Below are 19883 nucleotides of genomic sequence, written 5' to 3' on the forward strand. Positions count from 1 at the left end.
TACATCTTCCAATGCCTCTGTTTCCTTTTTATACTCTGTAATCCATAACGTATGCTATATTCTTGGTGTGGTCTAACCAAGGTTCAATACAAATCTAAGAATGCTTCTGTCTATTTCAACCACAATCCTTTGAAAATGACCCCTGCTGCTTGGTTTGCTTTTATATAACCTTGTTAACCCATATCTCTACTGTCAGTGATTTATAAATGCAAAGTGTTCTCTTTGCTTCTCTACCTTATTTATATTCATATCTATATTACTAAAAGTCTGATCTTGACCGCTTTTGGCCCACTGTGCTGCGATTTTCGAGGGAACGCCGCCACCTACAGCCGTCATTTTTGGCCACCTCACTCAGAGCCCCCCTCCGCCTTCCGGGACCGGAGGATTTTTCCTATCGATGAAAAATCAGAGTATTATTAATGTTTTTTTTTAAATTTGCCATTCTCTCTGCTGCCCCCGCTGGCGGCAGGGGGGAGGGACTATAAAACCTGGAAGTGTAGTCCCTCACTCAGTCTCTGCCAGACCCAGGAAGCGAGAGGGTCATGGCTCTCTAAGCTGAGAATAACACTGAATGTACTTCTACTCCACGGTGAGTCCCCTCGATGCGGCTGTATAGTGGCTGCTGCCCAATTGTTTGCCTCGCCTTTTTAAAACGTTTGTGTTCACAAAATTAATTTTGGTTGTCAGGTGGCTGCAACCCAATTGTTTGCCTCGCCTTTTTAACAAGTTTTTGTTCACAAAATGAATTTTGGTTGTCAGGTGGCTGCAGCCCAATTATTTGCCTTGCCTTTTTTTAACAAGTTTGTGTTCACAAAATGAATTTTGGTTGTCAGGTGGCTGCAGCCTAATTGTTTGCCTTGCCTTTATAACAAGTTTGTGTTCACAAAATGAATTTTGGTTGTCAGGTGGCTGCAGCCCAATTGTTTGCCTCGCCTTTTTAACAAGTTTGTGTTCACAAAATGAATTTTGGTTGTCAGGTGGCTGCAGCCCAATTGTTTGCCTTGCCTTTTTTTTAACAAGTTTGTGTTCACAAAATGAATTTTGGTTGTCAGGTGGCTGGAGCCCAATTGTTTGCCTCGGAGACTCGGAGACATCCACGTTAAAAGTGCAAAAATAAACGTAGTTTCACAACTTAAAATGTTTTCAAGAATTTAAACAGATTTGATAACTACTAAACTACAAAGTAATAACTGACCTAATTTAATTAGCAATTTGATTATGGAATATTTTCAATTTGAGCAGTGATTAGAGGATTACTTGAGCTGCAAGTAAACACATTTGGACTCACAAACATTTAATTTTAGAGACAGAAGAGACTGCAGATGGTGGAATCTTGAGCAAAAAGTTAGCACCAGCTGGAGGACTTCAATGTGTGGAGGGAAATGCGCAGGGGATAATTGTGAAGAAACATTGTCTGAAGAAACATTGACTGAAGTCCTGACCTGAAACATTGTCCGTATTCCTCTAACTGGCATTTGGACATATACATGGATAGGAAGGATTTAGAGGGGTATGGGCCAAAGGCAGACTAATGGGAATAGCCGTTGTGCCAACATGGTCAGCATGGCCAAAATGGGCTGAAAGACCCAATGGCTGCAGTGAATCCGGTGATTATGCTCTCTCAGTGTTGCCACGTAATGATTGACTGGACCGAGACACAGCGATGATCAGGAGAGTGCAGTTTATTCCCATGTCAAAAAGGGGTTTGACTTGGAGAAACTTTTTCAGCTAGTGGTGTTCCACATGCCTGCTACCCTCGCCTTTGACACTCAGGTGTCAAGGATTTGGAGAACACTGTTTGGAGTAACTGCTAAGCATGTTGTCTGTGCCACACTCTGCAGCCACACTATGCAGGTGGTGGTGGATTAGGTGCCCATTACGAAGACTGCAATGTTTGAAGTAATCGTGAGTTAATCCTTTTTCAAATAAATCAACCCTCACATTTCCAACACTTTCACCTCAAAGACTGTGGTGTGAACAGATTTTTCTTTGTGAGTTTCTAATTTTCCTTCTGATCTGTAGATGTTCTCAGTGATCACCTGATGTATACTCCTGGACACCACTATACCTCCACGCATCTCTGTGTCCTCCCACTTATTGTATGTTGCACCTTCCCAATTGCAACACCTCACATCTATCTCGATAAAATTCCATTTCCCTCTTTTATGACCAGCTGACCAGAACCATTTATCTCCACCCTACATGGAAAGTAATCATCCTCCCTGACAGATGCAAGGCCAGATTTCTGTGTTGTCTTGCCTTGGAGGCAATTGGGTATCTGAGTAGTGCATGCCAGTAAGAATCTCTGAGCAAATTTCAGGCCATTTTCTGTTTGTCATATCAAACCCTTTCAGGATTTTGAAGACCTCTATCAGCATTTAGCCCATTTCTAATTTCGCTTTTCTAAATGCAGTTCCAGCCTGTTCAGCAATTTCCTGGTAGATATATCCACAGTTCTGGTTTCATTCTTGTTAATCATTTTTGCATCTTCCCATGCCTCTGTTTCCTTTTTATTGTTCTGAATCCATAACATGTGCAGTATTCTCGGTGTAGTCTAACCAAGGTTCAATGCAAATCTAGGACTGCTCCTGTCTACTTCAACCACAATCCTTTAAAAATGACCCCCGTTGCTTGGTTTGTTTTAACTCGTATTGATTGTTGCACCTTTGCAAATGCAATACCTCACACTTATCTGGATTAAATTCTATTTGCCTCGATTATAACCAGCCGACCAGACTATTTATATCCTCCCTACATAGAAAGTAATTGTCCTCCCTGACAGATGGCCAGTTTTTTGTATTGTCTTCAAACCTCTTCAACTTATCTCCTGTAGCCAATTTTTAATGTCACTGAATATTGAGCTTTGTGGAATCCCATGAGTAACAATCCTCCGATCACAAAAACACTTGTCAGTCATTCACAGATGTAACTTGTATTTCGTGCCTCAGTCAATTTTGGACTCAGTTTCTAAGCATTTGTACCATATTAGAACATAGAGAAATACAGTGCAGGAAGAGACCATCAGCTAATGATGTCTTTGCCAAGCTTGATGTCAAATCAAACTAATTTATTCTGTCTGCAAATAATCTATATGGTCTATCAATTAACAATTATAGCAAGTGTTTAATTAAAAAAACTTAACATATAAATGTATTTATAAGAAATTCCATATGGTTTTATATTTCTATTTATTCCTCGTAATTACTCATGGTGGTGCATCTGGGGGAGCTACTGTCTCATAATGCCAGAGACCTAAGTTCGAACCTAACCTCGGGTGCTGTCTGCATGGGTTTCCTCCCACATCCAAAGATGTGCAGGTCTGTAGCTTAATTGGCCTTTGTAAGTTGCCCCTAGTATGTAAGGATTGGATGAGAAAATAGGATCATATAATAACTACTTTGAAGGGGTGATCGATGATCTGCATGGTGCCTCGAAGGGCCTTTTACCATGCTGTATCTTTCAATGAACTCATGCCCCTCAATTCACTGCATATTTATGTGGGAGTTGTTTAAAGATCAGCTGAACAGAGTTAGAGCTGGCATGTTCTAGTGTAGAGGAGGGACAAGGAGGGTAAGATAATGGAGCCTTGGGTGACGAGCGAAGTTGTAAATTTGGACAAAAAGAGAAAGGAGGATATGAGAGATTTGGGAAGATGAAGTATTCCTCAAAGGCCAGGACCTTTGAGGAATATAAAGAAAGCAGGAAAGAACTCAAGTAGAGAATTTAGGGTCCAAGTCCATAGCTCTGTGAAAGTAGCAACACATGTGGATAGAGTGGTATAGAAGGCTTATGGTGGGCTTGTCTACATCGGTCGGGATATTGAGTATAAGAGTCAGGAAATCATGTTGCAGCTTTGTTTAGGCTGCATTTGGAGCATTGTGTGCTTTTCTCTTACCCCATTGCAGAAAGGATATGGAGAGATTTAACAGAATGTTGCCTGGGTTAGAAGGTATTAACTTTAGGGAGGGGTTGGACAAACTTGGATTGTTTTCTGTGGAGTGTCAGAGGCTAAGTAGTGACATGATAGAAGATTGTAAAATTATGAAAGCCATCAATGGCATAGTTAGAATTTTTCCGATGGGTGGAAATGTGAAAGACTACAGGGATAGCTTTGAGGTGAGAGTGGGAAAATTTAAAGAAGATGTGTGTTTAAGATGCTTTTAGATAGACACATTAGCAGTCCTTCAATCCTCTGGCACTGCTACTCTACGGAAGGTCCCAAGTTCTGCCGCTCTTTAAAATAACAACATCTCCACATCTGCCTTCTCAAGCATACTTGATATTTTAACAGTTAGCCCTTTCAATCTTTCGTAAAAGTAACACTGCTAATCTTCCGTTATTCTATTCTCTTTTACATTTTCTTCAGTTTCTCCCTGTCCATTTAATATGGAGAATAGAATAATTTACAGTAATATATCAGTTCATTTTATGTGCGTGAGTATTGACACCTTACACCACAGGGAGGGAGATCACAGCAAGGCCTAACTGATATTCACACTTTCCAGCAGGAGTCACACTTGCCCTTCATAGCCAAGGGCAGTGAAGCCAACTGATGCAATCATACTGGCAGAGGCCATAGTCAGCTAACTCAGCACGTTCTACCAATTGAACACAAGACCTTCTGATCAGCTCACTTATATAGAAAGAACTATTGAGGATTACCCAGTGACACAATTTTATGTAATTCTACCTAATGTGCTTTCTTTAAATTTCGAATTGTAACTATTTTTGTATTTTATTCTTGTTTTCATCAAGGTAAGGAAGGGTTGGGATAAATCTATTTACTTTAGTTTAGAGAAACAGAGTCATTCGTCCCACCGAGTCTGTGCCAACCAGCATCACCCATATACTAGTTCTATCTTACACATTTGGGACAATTTACAGAACTTGCACATCTTTGGAATGTGGGAGGAAACTGGAGCACCTGGAGAAAACCCATGCGGTCCCAGGAAGGCCATACAAACTCCATACAAACATCACCCGTAGTCAGGATTGAACCCGGATCTCTGGTACTGTAAGCCAACAACTCTACCCACTGTGCCACTGTGCAGCCCTCTTACCTGAGCCAACTACAGAACATAAAACAAGTGAACTATTCTCCAGTCTTTACATCAACCACTTGTAAAACGATCATCCCTGTGGCACCATTTTATTGCTAAACAGTTCTGAACTGACATAGATCAGAGGTTCAGTAGGTCATTTGATGTGAAGTCAAATGACAACACTTCAGACATAATACCCTCTGCACTGATCATGTCCACCATAACAGGTACTGCATCATAGCTTCACATACCCCCACCAGTCTGGCTAAACCTGGAATACTACAATTTCATAGGGGTATTCATAAGAAAATATGAAATAGAAGTAGGCATACGTTATTTGCCCCTTGTGCTCGCTCCTCTATTCAATAAGATTATGGCTGATCTCCTATCTCCACACTACTTTCGTGCACCAACGATTCTCTTAACATAGATACCTGTTTTCATCTCTCTTTTGAATATACTCAGAGATTGAGCCTCCACATTTCTCTTGGGCAGAGAATTCCAAAGATTCACCACACTCTGAGTTTTCCTTTCTCTCATTTCACATTTAAATAGGTGACTTGTTGGTTTGAGATATCTAACTCCTGATTCTCAACGTCACACCCAAGGGAAATGTATCTCTGTCAATCTCTGCAAGAATTTTTAATTTTTCAATGAGATCAACCCTAATTTTTCCTGTTACTTGAGCGCACGGACCCAGTCTCCAAATCACTCCTTTTAGAACAATTCAATGACTACTTCCCACAATCTCAAGAATAAATCTAATGACCCTTTAAATTGTTTTCCCCATGTCATCATTACATCCTTCCTTCAGTAGAATAACCAGACCTATACACATTATTCTAGCTGTAGCATCGCAAAAGCCCTTTTTAATTGCAAAAGTGCTTATAGTTTTGTTCTCAAATCCTCTTTTAATAAACCTGATAAGGTCGAGGATGAGGGTCCAGACTAAGAATGATCCAACCTACAAAGCATCAATGGTGGACCAGGCGGACAAAGTTATCTTGAACTCAACGGCTGTGAAGGCTGCAACAGATCCATCAGCTCCAATCTTCTTGGTTCCCTTGCCTTTGGAATTAGTTGATTGATTTGTGAAGGACCGTGTGTTTCTTGGAGTGCAACATCAACATGCCTCATTCTGTGAGCAGCACAAAACTTCTCAGGATTTTCGGCGATCGGGAAGGATGATGGGAGCAGGCCACGTGATGGCTGGAAGCCCCTAGTCAAGAACCGGCACGGAAGCGGTCAATACTTGATTCAATCGCTCAACTTTGGACAGAAGCAGGAAAGTTGTTCGGTAGCAATATTAAACCAATGCCAAGGACAGGAAACTCTGGCGAACCATCATCCAAGAAGGAACAGCGACCTTTAAAGCCAACAGATGCGCAGAATTAGAGGCAGGAATAACCAAAGCCCGATCTACCATCTGGAACTACCTGGCCTGAATGCCGAAGAACTTTCAAAGCCAGGATTGGACATAAGCCACCTGAGAGTCCATAAAAACAACGGAACGTAGACCATCATCTTCAACCTCGAGAGATAGCCACTACGACGACTATCTGAAGAATATTAGTTGTGTCTAAAGTCATTACCTGTCCATTCCCTCTACAAATTCTGCCTGATCTGCTGAGTTTCTCCAGCACTTTGTATTTTGCGCACATAATATTTGCCTTTGTTACAGCTGACTGTTTGCTTTCAATGTTTTTTTTTCGCGATTAAATAGAGGCCCCCGGTAACATTGAGGCTCTAGACTCAGTGCAATTTATGAAGAAAGACTTGAAAAGTTAGTCGGTCATTTTGTTTTCATTGACAAAATGATAGAAGAATGCAGAATTAATTAGGGATGAAATAGGAAAGACAGGAATATCACCTTACTTTTGCCAAACCCATGACTGTCCACCAAACTCTTTGCTCTCCTTCTGTCTCATCAGGAGTTTTCGATATTCCCTCTGCCATGGTCCATTTCACAAATCACAAAGAAGACTTTGATACATCTATGTTGATTGTCTTTGATGATAGACCTGTCATTGTCGGTATGATTTGCACTGGGTGATTGTGAACCTTGAACCTTTATTTAATTTTCCCTGACAAGGCTGTCATCTTTAACTCTGCTCCTTCAATGCTTCAGAAATATATTTTTTTGTGTACACTACCTTGCACTTTCCTTCTTACGTGAATTCACATTTCTCTGTTTTGAATTACATTTGCTATCTAATTGTGTCTGCTGCTAATCTGTCTAGGATCTCCAATCTTCCTTACAGTTCGCCATGCCCTTAATTAGGCAAACGTCAATATGATTTCCCTTGTGCCAATGTTCAAATCATTTTTAAGTGGAAAACAAGTTCCGGACTGGTCCCTGGAGGATATTATTACCAACATTCTGACAATCTAACATCTTCCATTGGCCTATTATTGCCTGTTTTCTATCTGCAATCTCTCTACGCAATTACCTCCTCACTATCACTATCTTGCTCGATTTTTGAAAGTCTCTTTTGCATATTTTGCACATTAAAAATCCATATATATACTATATCCATTGAATTCCTGTAAAATATGATTTCTTAAACCAAATCAACTTGGTTATGAGTATGGCCAATTATAGTGATAGAGTCATACAGCATGAAAACAGGCCATTCGGCCAGACTTGCCCACACCGAACAATATGTCCCACCTACACTAGTCCCATCTGCCTGCATTTAGCCCAAATCCCTCTAAACCAGTCCTATCCATGTACCTGTCCAACTGTTTATTAACAATTGCAATAAGCCCTGCCTCAACTACCTCCTCTGGCAGCTCATTCCATACACCCACCACTCTTTGTGTGAAAAAGTTACCCCTCAGATTCCTATTAAATCGTTCCAGTTTTTTGGAAATCACTGATAAATTAGTTGTTAGGCAGTCTAAAACTAGAATCTGTTGCATTTAATGAGTAGGCAGGTAACTGTGTTTCAAAACAGTAAGAGTCTTCTTTCAAAAATGCTTTAAGAATTTGTCCTCAACATTCTGAAGCATGGATAAAACATTTTATAACATTTTGTGTTCTATCTTATAGAAAACTCCTGTTTACGTATACATTCCATTACTACCCCGATAATGCATATAGAGTCATACAGTTATATAGCAGGGAAGCGGGCACGTCAGCCCAACTTGTCCATGCCAGCCAAGATGCTCCATCGAAGCCTGTCCCATTTGCCCACATTTGGTCCATATTCCTCTGAACCTTTCCTATCCATATACCTGTCCAAGTGTATTTTACATGATGTTATTGTACCTGCCTGAACTACCTCCTCTGACAGCTCATTCCCTGTATCCACCACCCTCTGAGTGAAAAAGTTGTCCCTCAGGTTCCTGTTAAATATTTCCCCTCTCAGTTCAAACCTATGTCCTCTGGTTCTTGATTCCCCTAGCCTGGGTAAAAGATTCTGTGCATTCACCCTATCAATTCTCCTCATGATTTTACACACATCCATAAAATCACTCTTTAGCCTCCTGCACTCCAAGGAATAAACCCCTAGCTTGCCTAATCTCTCCCTATGGCTGAGACCCTCAGATCCTGACAACACCCTCGTAGATGTTCTCTGCGCTCATTCCTGTTTAATGACTAGGCTCTCATTAATCCCAATCTCAGTAAATATTTCCGATTTTACCACTGCTAACTTTCCTTTTTGCAAGTGAACCACACTCCTCTGAGCGTAATTGCTAATGTGCTAAAATACAGCAAATTGTGGGATTGAGACATGTGCACCAGAAAATGGTTTGGTTGGTCTGTATTGAAAAGGCCAGAAAACCAACTTTCCTTTTCTCCACCCACCTAGGTCAGACTCTTGTCAATGGGATATTCCATTATCAGCCCCAAAATTCCCAGCTGGGGAAAGCAATGATAGTACCAGTTGAATTGAGTCTCCAAACTTCAGGAAACAAATACAAAGATGAGGGCAAATTGGTCAGCTTTTAATTTTTTTTCTGTATATTCAATTTTCAGAATTTGGGCCTCATTGGATTTTGGCCATCTTAATTGGTCTTCAGAAGGTGATGATGACATGCCATCTTGAATCGCTGCAGTCCCTGTGTTCAATGTTGTTAGAGAACGAGTTCTAGAAGTTGGGCACAGCAGTGATAATGGAACAGCAAAATATTTTCAGTTCAAGATGTTGTGTGTCCTGGAAACAAACTTGCAGCCATGGAGTTCCCATGTGCCTGAAGCCATTGGCATTCTTTATCGTAAAGGTTACTAGCTTAGTGTGTTGTTGCAATACCCAGTGCATATGGACTTCCCTACCTGGAGTCCATACGCTAGGTAGAACACACTGCAGCTTCTGTGCACAGGGTAATGGAGGAAATAAATATTTTGAGTGGTGGATGGCATACTAATCAGGCAATCTAAGCTGCAGTGTGGTGAAATATGCCCTACGCTGTTGAAGCCTTATGAGTCACTAGCAGTTTTGTAGCCACTATGACTGATACAATTGAGTTGAGTTAATAGTGATGCCCCCACCCATAAGAATGTTTATGGTGTGTACAAGGTGCTGGTAAGGCCACATTTGGAATTCTATGTTTATTTCTGCTCACCCTTCTATAAGAAGGATGTCAATGAGAAGGTGCAAAAAGAAAAATGTAATAGAAACCTGAGGGGCAACTTTTTTACATTTCTATCTCTTTTCCAATATATACAAACAAGGCTACCTTAATATTCCCGTTGTTTTAGTGTGTTATTGCTCAGGTTCATGAATTCCTTCTATATCAACTCAATTTATTTCTGCTCCCTTACCTAGTAATTCCCTGTTGAGGACACTGACACTTTGTCCCACTGTGCCCACCGCAGCCAACGACCAGCCGTACACAATTTCTATGTTATCGCAGTTTTGCATCCAACACACTAGAGGCAATTTACAGAAGCCAATTAACCAGCAAATCTGCATGTCGTTGGAATGTGGGAGGAAACCAGAGCACCCGGAGAGAACCCATGCGGTCGTAGGGAGAATGCACCAACTCCATACAGTCAGGACTGAACCAGGAACCCTGGCACTGTAAGTCACCATGCCGCCCTGTCATAGTGCCAACTGCTGTCACTTTTTCTTGTTCCACAGATGCTGCCTGACCTGCTGACTAGGTCTGGCATATACTATTTTTTCCTTGAGCAGAAGTTGGAGCAACATTTTTCCGGCAGTCCAATGCCAAATGCATGACCTTGCAGTGCTGGGTGTTAATGCCATCCACCTGAAATAGAAAATGATCCATTCACTGTACCAACGTGTTTTAGACAGATCAGCATAAATTCAAATGCTTTTTGTATTTATTGTATCGCCTTCACCAATTAACGCTGCATTTGATACCTAGGGTGTTTTACTGTTGCTGTAAAAAGCACGTTTCATGTGTGTAATAGATTTCATGAAACATGCTTTGAATTTCCACTGTTCATTTACAACACAGATGATGCAAGAATGCTTACTTGAGCAGTATGAAAAACAATAGATTATCCAAAGATATTGTTCTGATGAATCCAGGTTAACATATCACCGGTATCCAGGTAACTCTTCACGCAACCTCCACAATATTTTATCCTGCAACTCAATCTAATAAAACCAAAACCCAAGTTACACAAATGTGATGCCTTGTAAACCATTCCAGCTGTCTGGAAGCAATGTTTAATATTTTAAGGTGCACATTCCAGTAGAAAACCTGTGGAACATTTTGTATTTAAAACAGGAATTCTGTAAAGTTGGGCATGTTAGAGTGTTGTGCTTTTGAATTCGATATTTGATCACAAAAGTGGGAGTAACAGCAGAAAACATTTCTGTCTTATTTTACATGACTTTATATAGCCAACATAAAGATGATTTCAAAATGTCCTTTGTTGCAACAAAGTTAATCAATACAAATGTGGCTGCATAATCAACAATGATAGCATGTTACTATAACAGGTCTTCAACCTCACAGAACTTCCCAAGACATTTTAAAGGAGTTATTAACAAACCTGCCAGAGGAGGTAGTTGCGGCAGGTACTATCACAATATTTAAAAATCATTTGGACAGGTACATATGGATAGGATAGGTTTAGAGGGTTATGGGCCAAATGCAGCATCTGCAGTTCCTTCCTACACCGTCCTTTGAACAGAACTGTTCTCCTTATTTAAGGAAAGATGTTAATCTGTTGAAAGCATTTTTGAAAACACTTACTGGAAAATACCTGGAATGGGCAGGTTGTCTTCTGAAAAAAGGTTCAAAGCAGGCCTGTACGAAGCTTTCCAAAAAGGGGGGTGGCATGACAGGATTACAAAAAAATTAATGTGAAATAGTGTGCGCGCTGTGCACACCATGAGCGTGAAGCGGGAAGTCCCTCGATGCCAGAGGTGCCAAGCTCTGGGGTTTTAGATGCTCTCTGATGCATTCTGAGCCTTATTTTGGAGCATTTTTGCACCAAATTTATGACCAATATTTCAGAAATTAACAGGAATCTGAGGGGTAGCTTTTTCACACAAATGGTGCTGGGTGTATGGAACGAGCTGCCAGAGGACTAAGGCTGGGATTATCCTAATGTTTAAGAGACATTTGGACACATACATGGATAGGACAGATTTAGATGGATATGGGCCAAACGCGTGTGAGTGGGAGTAGTTTACATGGGACATGTCGGTCGGTGTGGGAAAGTTGGGCTGAAGGGCCTGTTTCCACACTGCATCATTCTATGACTAAAAAGTTAAGAAGAAAAATGAATGTAGATAAGTAGAGCAGATTTGAAAGAGGAGTGAAATGTAAAGGCAGAGAGAGGTTTATGGGTGGAAAGGAACATAGGAAAGGAGGGGGGAGAGCGGGCTTGGGCAGATGGGTGAAGGGAAAATAGACACAAAGTGCTGGAGTAACTCAGTGGGTCAGGCAGCATCTGCAGTGAATATGAATAGGTGACGTTTCACAGAGTGCTGGAGTAACTCAGCGGGTCAGGCAGCATCTCTGGAGAACATGGATAGATGACATGTCACAGAGTGCAGGAATAACTCAGCGGGTCAGGCAGCATCTCTGGAGAAAAGATATAGATTATATTTCGGGTCAAGACCCTTCTTCGGTAATATTCATGATGTGACATGCATAGACATTCCTGAATGTTACCCAAACTATCGTGAGCTACTTTGTTACGGTGCTTGCCCTCTCCTATAATGTCTCTGCTGCCTTGGGTGATGCAGGACAGGACACAAGCTTTGGGACATGGTGTGAAGCTGTTGCAGTCTGTCCCAGCCTGGTAAAAATCTGGATGGAGTGGATGTGGAGAGGATGTTTCCACTAGTGGGAGAGTCTAGGACCAGTGGCCACAGCCTCGGAATTAAAAGACATTACTTTAGGAAGGAGATGAGCAGGAATGTCTTAAGTCAGAGGGTGGTGAACTGTGGAATTCATTGCCACAGACAGCTGTGGAGGTCAATTCAGTGGACATTTTTCAGGAGGAGATTGATAGATTGTTGATTGATACGGGTGTCAGAGGTAATGGGGAGAAGGCAGGAGAATGTGTTTGAGAGGGAAAGATAGATAGAGCCATAGAGTGATACAGTGTGGAAACAGGCCCTTCGGTCCTGCATGTCCCATCTGCACTAGTCCCACCTGCCCACGTTTGATCCATATCCCTCCGAACCTGTCCTATCCATGTACCTGTCTAACTGTTTCTTAAATGTTGCGATAGTCCCTGCCTCAACTACCTCCTCTGGCAGCTTGTTCCATACACCTACCATCCTTTGTGTGAAAAACATACCCCTCAGATTCCTATTAAATCTTTTGCCCTTCACCTTAAACTTATGTCCTCTGCTCCTCGATTCACTTATTCTGGGCAAAAGACTCAACCATATCTATTCAAATCATGATTTTATTCACCTCTGTTAGATCATCCCTCATCCTCCTGTGCTCCATGAAATAGAGTCCCAGCCTACTCAACCTCTCCCTATAGCTCTGGCCCTCTAGTCCTAGAAACATCCTCGTAAATCTTCTCTGACCCTTTCCAGTTTGATGATATCTTTCCTATAACATGGTGCCCAGAACTGAATACAATACTCTGAATGCGGCCTCACCAATTTCTTATGCAACTGCAACATGACCTCCCAACTTCTATACTCAGCCTGACCCGCTGAGTTACTCCAGCACTCTGTGAAACGTCACAGAACAGGGCAAGATTAGCAAGTTTGCTGATGATACAGATGTGAGTGGTTTTGCAAATAGTGAAGATGGTTGTGAAAGATTGTAGCAGGATCTGGATCAATTAGCCAGGTGGGCAGAGGAATGGTTGATGGTTGCATGGTTCCTTGAAGGTCGTGTCGCAGGTATATCAGGTGGTCAAAACGTATTTTGGCACTTTGGCCTTCATCAGTCAGAGTATTGAGTATAGAAGTTGTGAGGTCATGTTGCAGTTGTATAAGACGTTAGTGAGACCGCATTTAGAATATTGTGTTCAGTTCTGGGCATCATGTTATAGGAAAGATGTCAAATTGAAAAGAGTACAAAGATCCCCATCCTGGATCAGTCCAATCAGGGATGTGTCGTCCGCAAACTTGAGAAGCTTGACAGAGGTGTCTGTGGAGGTGCAGTCATTGGTGTGGCGAGAGTAGAGGAGAGGGGAGAGTACGCATCTTGCGGTGCTCCTATGCTGAGCGTTTGCGGGTCCGAGATATGCTTTCCCGTCTCACATGCTGCTTCCTGTCTGTCAGGAAGCAGGTGATCCACTGACAGAGGGGTTCAGGCACAGTCAATTCAGAAAGTTTGGAGCGCAGTAGCTCTGGCACAATGGTGTTGAATGCAGAGCTAAAATCAACAAACAAAATCCTCGCATAGGTCCCCTGGCGGTCTAGGTGCTGGAGGATGATGTGCAGGCCCAGATTGACTGCATCATCCACAGATCTATTGGCCCAATATGCAGAGGGTCCAGCAGAGGTATTGTGATATTTTTCAGCTTGGCCAGCACAAGCTTTTCAACGGTCTCCATGACTACAGAGGTCAGTGCGACAAGCCTGTAGTCATTAAGACCAGTAATCCTTACCTTTTTGGGTACAGGGACAATAGTGGAGACTTTGAAGCAGGCAGGGACAGTGCATCTTTGCAGGGATTGGTTAAAAATGAGTAATTGGGTGTGAAGTGTTGGTGGGGGTGGGAAAGGGTCCACTCTTTTCATTACTGGAGTCTTGCCTTAAGTAGGTGTGAGGTGGTGAATGGGAAGGAGTGGGTGCAGGGTCCATTCCTTGCAGACTGTGGTCTGGCTGTGTTTGTTGGCGAGGGGGTACCAGGGTTACGTTCATGATTTTCAAACCTGCAGTAAAACTCATTCAGGTAGTTCGTCAGCTGACGATTGTCCAAAGAGCGGGGGGGCTTTCCTCTTATAGCTGGTGATTTCTTGCATGCCCTTCCAAACTGAAGAAGAGTCACTTGCTGAGAACTTGCTCCTCAACTTTTCAGAGTACCTTTCCTTGGCAGCTCCGATTCCTCTTCTCAGCTCTTTATCAATTAGGCTATCTTTTAACTCTTTAACGATTAGGCTATCGGCTTGATGCATATTTGTCTGGGATTTTTAAGCTTCAAGGAACTAATTCCATTTTTGATATTTTGGAATGTATTTTCAGTTACTTGTGCCTCTATGTTTCTCTCAACCTGAAAATATTAGTTTTAGTTTGAACTGTCCAGGTGTATGATGAAACCTGTCTTTTACCAAAGATAGAAAACATAATTAGTGCCTCACCTGGTCATTCGAGCATTACCTACCATAATTCTGCAAGAGTTAAGGTCCCATCACATGATCCCACTAGGGATATCATGAAGCCTCAGACTTCATGGAGAATGTTTATAATAATAATAATAATAATAATGCATTTTATTTATGGGCACCTTTCAGAATACTCAAGGACACCTTACAATTAAAACAAGCAAATTACAAATATATAAATCAAATGAAACAAAAACAACATATCCATGAATTTGATAGAAAGTGGGGTCACGTGGGATAGGCCAGTTGGAATAGGTGAGTTTTGAGGGAGGTTTTAAAGGTGGGGAGAGACTCTATGGTATGGATGGATAGTGGGAGAGAGTTCCAGAGGCGAGGGGCGGAACGACTGAAGGCTCTGAATCCCATCGTGGACGGGCGGGCAGATGGAGTGGAGAGCAGGGAGGAAGAAGAGGATCGGAGAGTTTGGGATGGAGTGTAAGACTGGAGGAGTTCAGAGAGATATGGAGGAGCGAGATTGTGGAGGGCTTTGAAAGTGAGGAGGAGAATCTTAAAATCAATGCGGTATTGGGCAGGGAGCCAGTGCAGTTGTTTGAGGATGGGAGTGATGTGTTTGGTGGATGGGGTTCTGGTGATAATGCGGGCAGCTGAGTTCTGGGCCAATTGGAGTTTATGGATGGACTTTTGGGGTAAACCAGAGAGGAGAGAGTTACAATCATGAAGATCCTTTTGTTACCTTATGGGAACAGGAAAGTATTTTTGTAGAACCTCCCATTGTATCTGAGGGTGATGAAGACAGCTGTTACTGCTTTCAAAAAGTTCACCTAGTAATGTCCTTTGATAAAACTGAAGATCAAATACATAAAAGTCATGGCTCTGGTAAAAGATTACATGGTTTCTGGCCAAACACTTTATATTATAATTAGGGGCAATAGGTAAGTGCACTACATTCTATTATGACCTTTATCAAGTCTCAGGAATCTCTGTCTTTACTGTACAATGATAAAACCAGCATCTTCCTGACATTCTCCAATGACCCGTTTTCTGGATAGGTCTAACCAGGTAGTAACTTCTCTCCAAGGTTTGTCAACAAAGTAATGGAGGATAATGACATCAAATGAGTGATTCACGAATAACATTGTCATTTTAGGCTCCATTGGTGTGATTTCACTCCTGATCTCTCTTCACCCCCTTGATTCAGACATGGATATGGAGGATAGGGAGTAATCTATCATAGAGGCATACAGCATGGAAATAGTCCCATCAGCCCAATTTGCCCACATTGACCAACATGTCTCATCTACAATAGATCCACCTGCCTGTGCTTGGCCCATATCCCTTTAAACTGGTCCTATCCATGTACCCGTCGAAAAGTTTCTTAATAATTGTGATAGTACCTGTCCTCAACAGCAAGGCAGCCCTCATAAACCAAGCAATTAGAATCCTTATAAAAACTGACACCAGGCTATTGGAGATTAATTATTGCAGTTTCAGAACATCACCGCAGGAATTCCTCATTCTAGCACTCTCAGCACATGGATCTTCAGTGTTTCAATGTTGCCCTTCCCAAGTGTATAAGATCAGACATGGGATGTTCATAGACAAATAAGCTTACTTCCTCGCTCAACTTATAATGAAAAGGCAAATAAGATTTTGACCATGTCAAGTGATAAAGTTCTGAATGAGTATGTCTGGTTACTGACTCCACTTGATGCCACCACTATGAACAGCAGCAACTCACATTTATACAACTGATGTAAAATAGTAATTTATCCCACTCACAGAATTGTTATTAACCAAAGTCTTAAGTTGAAAGAGATTTGATTAAATGATTCAAAACAAGTAGGTTTGAGTAAGTAAGGAAGAACGAAGAGGAAATAAAAAAATTAAAGGAGAGGAAAGAAAAGAAGGAATAACAATCAGAAACAATAAACAGATGTTTGTTAATTCGTGGTTTGATATTCGAGACTTATACAATAATAATAATTAAAGACTAGCTGGAGAGGAAACTGAAGCAAATAAAAAATACAGGACTTGATTGAAAGCCAACTTGAAATCCAATAGAACAGAAACCTGAAGCTCTACACAAAGTCTGCCCTTGACCAGATTCTCCACATCCTTTTGTACCAATTACTTTGCACAGTAGAAGATAAAGTCCAAAGAATCACAGAGCTCCGAGGCTAATCATTCTCAGTGTGGAATTATACTATCGTGCACCATGAAGTTTCTATTGTGCACAATGTCCAACTCCACGTGGGAAATGGGAATAAATGTTTTTTTCACGAGATATGCTGCTTTTGTGAAAGAGATAATATTGTATACTTGTATTTATACTTATGCATTTTAAATATGTATGTCATGTTTTATACTTTGGCAATATAACAATGTTTTTTTATCATGCCAATAAAGTTTTTAAATTGAAAAATTGAATTGAATTAATACTTGGATCGAGAGGAGTGATGACTCTTATGAGCAATGATAGGTCGAAGAACCCAGGTACAGCCGTGACAGGTTAATTTTACAAGTTTTGGTGGCTTTGTTAGAACCAGTAAAGTTTTCATTGGGCACGCGTTTAATGAATACCGTGCCATCTTGTTCCGGACGCACGTGGGACTGGAAGAGACGGAGGTGATTAATAAATATAACAAATACGTGAACGGACCAAAACTTGCAGGTTTTGTTTGGCTGTTCGGCAGATCCACACCAGCCTAATGGTCCACAGGGGCCGATCAGGAAAGAGAACGTGAATGTTCTTGCTAGCCCTATATCCTATCCCATCTGGGAATCATATCACCTGTTTGGAGCACGTTTCTAACAATGTACATTGTTCCCTCCCCGGACAGTAAAATCATAGTGAAAATTCACCTGAGCCGGTTGACAGATATTCCTTTAAAATATAAAGTTGCCGAGTACCTCATCGGCAATGAAAGGATGTTGAAATGTAGACATAATTGTCCTATTTGAAAGACAGCAGACGATTTTCACACAGCAAGATCCCACAAACATCAGTGACAGATGATGCTTTGATATCACAATTAAAGAATAACGTCCCTCCTTTTCTGCTGGCATTTTAGTTAAAGATCAAGGCTAACCGATCCCAGAAACCTCGAGCTCCAAGGTAGAGACCCACTATGCTTCTCGGGGAAATAGTTTGTTGGCCTTTGTGACCATCGCCCGCAGTTTGAACACTGCGCCCTGGATGTGACCCTCCCAACACACATCTGTTCTCCCCTGGACTAAAATCCAGATCTTCGTGTTCAAATGTCTGGACTAAGCTTGAGCTTGTAGGTATATTGAGGTGGACTTGTTCCACCTCTGAAATCTCACAGCGGCCTGCTCGTTACTCCCTGAACAGGCCAGCCAACATATCCACCCCCCACCCTCATCCCCACCACAAGCCACAGGGGCCCCTCCCCAGCCCCTACTACCAGCCCTTCCCTCCGCCTTCGCTTCTCCCCACAACCACTTAAAAAAAATAAGTTGTGGTCACGTTTGCACCTTTACCTTGGCGGAACATAAAAGGAACGGATGACAGCACAAGAGCGTGTCAAACAAAGGAGAGGCATCTCTTCATTGCAGCTTCTGAAATGAAATAAGAGGATACTCGTATGACTGAGACTTAAATAAACAGGATCGGGTCGGGGTGGAGGGAGGGGAAGTAACGAGTGGAAGCTGACCATGAGATAACCGGTGATAATTGGAGCCTGCTCCAAAACAGGCAGAAAACGTAAGAAATAATGACTGAAGAAGCGACAGCACTTCAACGCCACAAATCATAGATCAACCTGGCTGGCATTTCAACGGGTTTCAGTGAATCTCGATATTGTTGGGATGAAATGACTTTTCCCCCCACGCCCTTTGATATCTTACCTCGTGTACTTCACACCAGCAAACCAAACTATAGCCACATACAAACGATTCAGCAAATATTGCAATATTGACGAGACCTGAGATTCCACCCTGTGCACAAGGAGCAAGAGCAATGCTTTAGCTACAGTCATATATAAAACATGTCGTATTTTAAAATAAGTAACCAGATTTTGACCGGAGTTTCAAAATCAGTAAATAATGCAGACAGTGCCTTTTCTTGATGTGTTCGTATGAAGAATAGTCAGACGACAGACGTTGATGTCTGGTTCCTGTGATGATGATGGAGTCCCACGCTCTAACAGCGGGGAGGTACAAGCTGTCACATGGGCAATCTAATAACTTTCCAGCCCAAAAAAGATATCGCGTCAGGGACACCGGGGTTGCAATGAAATCACAAAACTTCACCTAATTCACCAGGATTAGATGAAGCAACGGGTTATGATTATGATTTGAAATTCCAATAACACCGGTACAGGTTTCCGGAAGACAGAAAGAGACGGCAGCGAGAACAATAAATATGGCTGGCCATTAATAGCACCGCGATTCTATGGACACGTAAATATTGCCTTCCAGAGTTATGTCATTGGAACAGAAATGTACAGGAGATGTATTTATAAAGGGACACAATTGATCGGTCAATGACCTTGCGAAATTCTGTCTCGAAAGACAACACGAGATGCGAGAGCGGATGATTAATTCAAAACCAGTGACCCTCCGGCCGGGGAAAGCGTGAAACCGGTCACTGCAGATTACTGAGAGGGGGAAATAGAACTATATATATCCTGATTATGAATTGCTTTGTCATAATCGAAAATGGTATGCATACTCCACACAGACAACTCGTAGAGATTACACCGGAGATTCGAGTCAGATACACTGAGTGACCGTCTAGTCCAACGGACAGGCATGTCGTAATATCGATAAATAGATACCTGGATACACTTTGATAGATGGACAAGCAGGCAGACATGATCAGTAAAACAACGGCGGTGTTGAAAGGTTTTCTGTCATATAATTTAAAGAGAGGACAACCTATTTCATTTATTTCAAGATAGGAATATAACTGCGTGCTTCCAAACGTCCATTCATGTCTTATTTTGCTGAGAACGTAAGTAAAGACAACTGCCACCAGAAGATCATTTGGCCCATCTCTCTGAGCCCAGCATTCAATGTATTGGAACACGCTTCACGTTCACAGTAGGATTGCAGAGGCCGGAATTTTAAGTCTGTTTAAAAATTCCAATTGTCATCTGTCCGTTCAACGTATGTTGTCCTTCCCGACA

The 19883-nt window shown here is 41.8% G+C and overlaps 1 long non-coding RNA gene across 1 annotated transcript; it reads right to left on the minus strand.

The window, feature by feature from the left end:
- Window positions 1-10497: 10497 nt before the first annotated feature.
- On the minus strand, window positions 10498-18697 carry LOC116990789. The gene is made up of 4 exons (XR_004416627.1): window positions 18601-18697; window positions 18235-18312; window positions 17314-17438; window positions 10498-10615 (listed from the first exon to the last, which is right to left on the minus strand). It is a non-coding gene; the product is annotated as an uncharacterized LOC116990789 (long non-coding RNA).
- Between the last annotated feature and the right edge of the window lie 1186 nt (window positions 18698-19883).

Source organism: Amblyraja radiata, chromosome 32 (genome assembly GCF_010909765.2).
Source record: "Amblyraja radiata isolate CabotCenter1 chromosome 32, sAmbRad1.1.pri, whole genome shotgun sequence".
In the NCBI taxonomy this organism is placed as follows: domain Eukaryota; kingdom Metazoa; phylum Chordata; class Chondrichthyes; order Rajiformes; family Rajidae; genus Amblyraja; species Amblyraja radiata.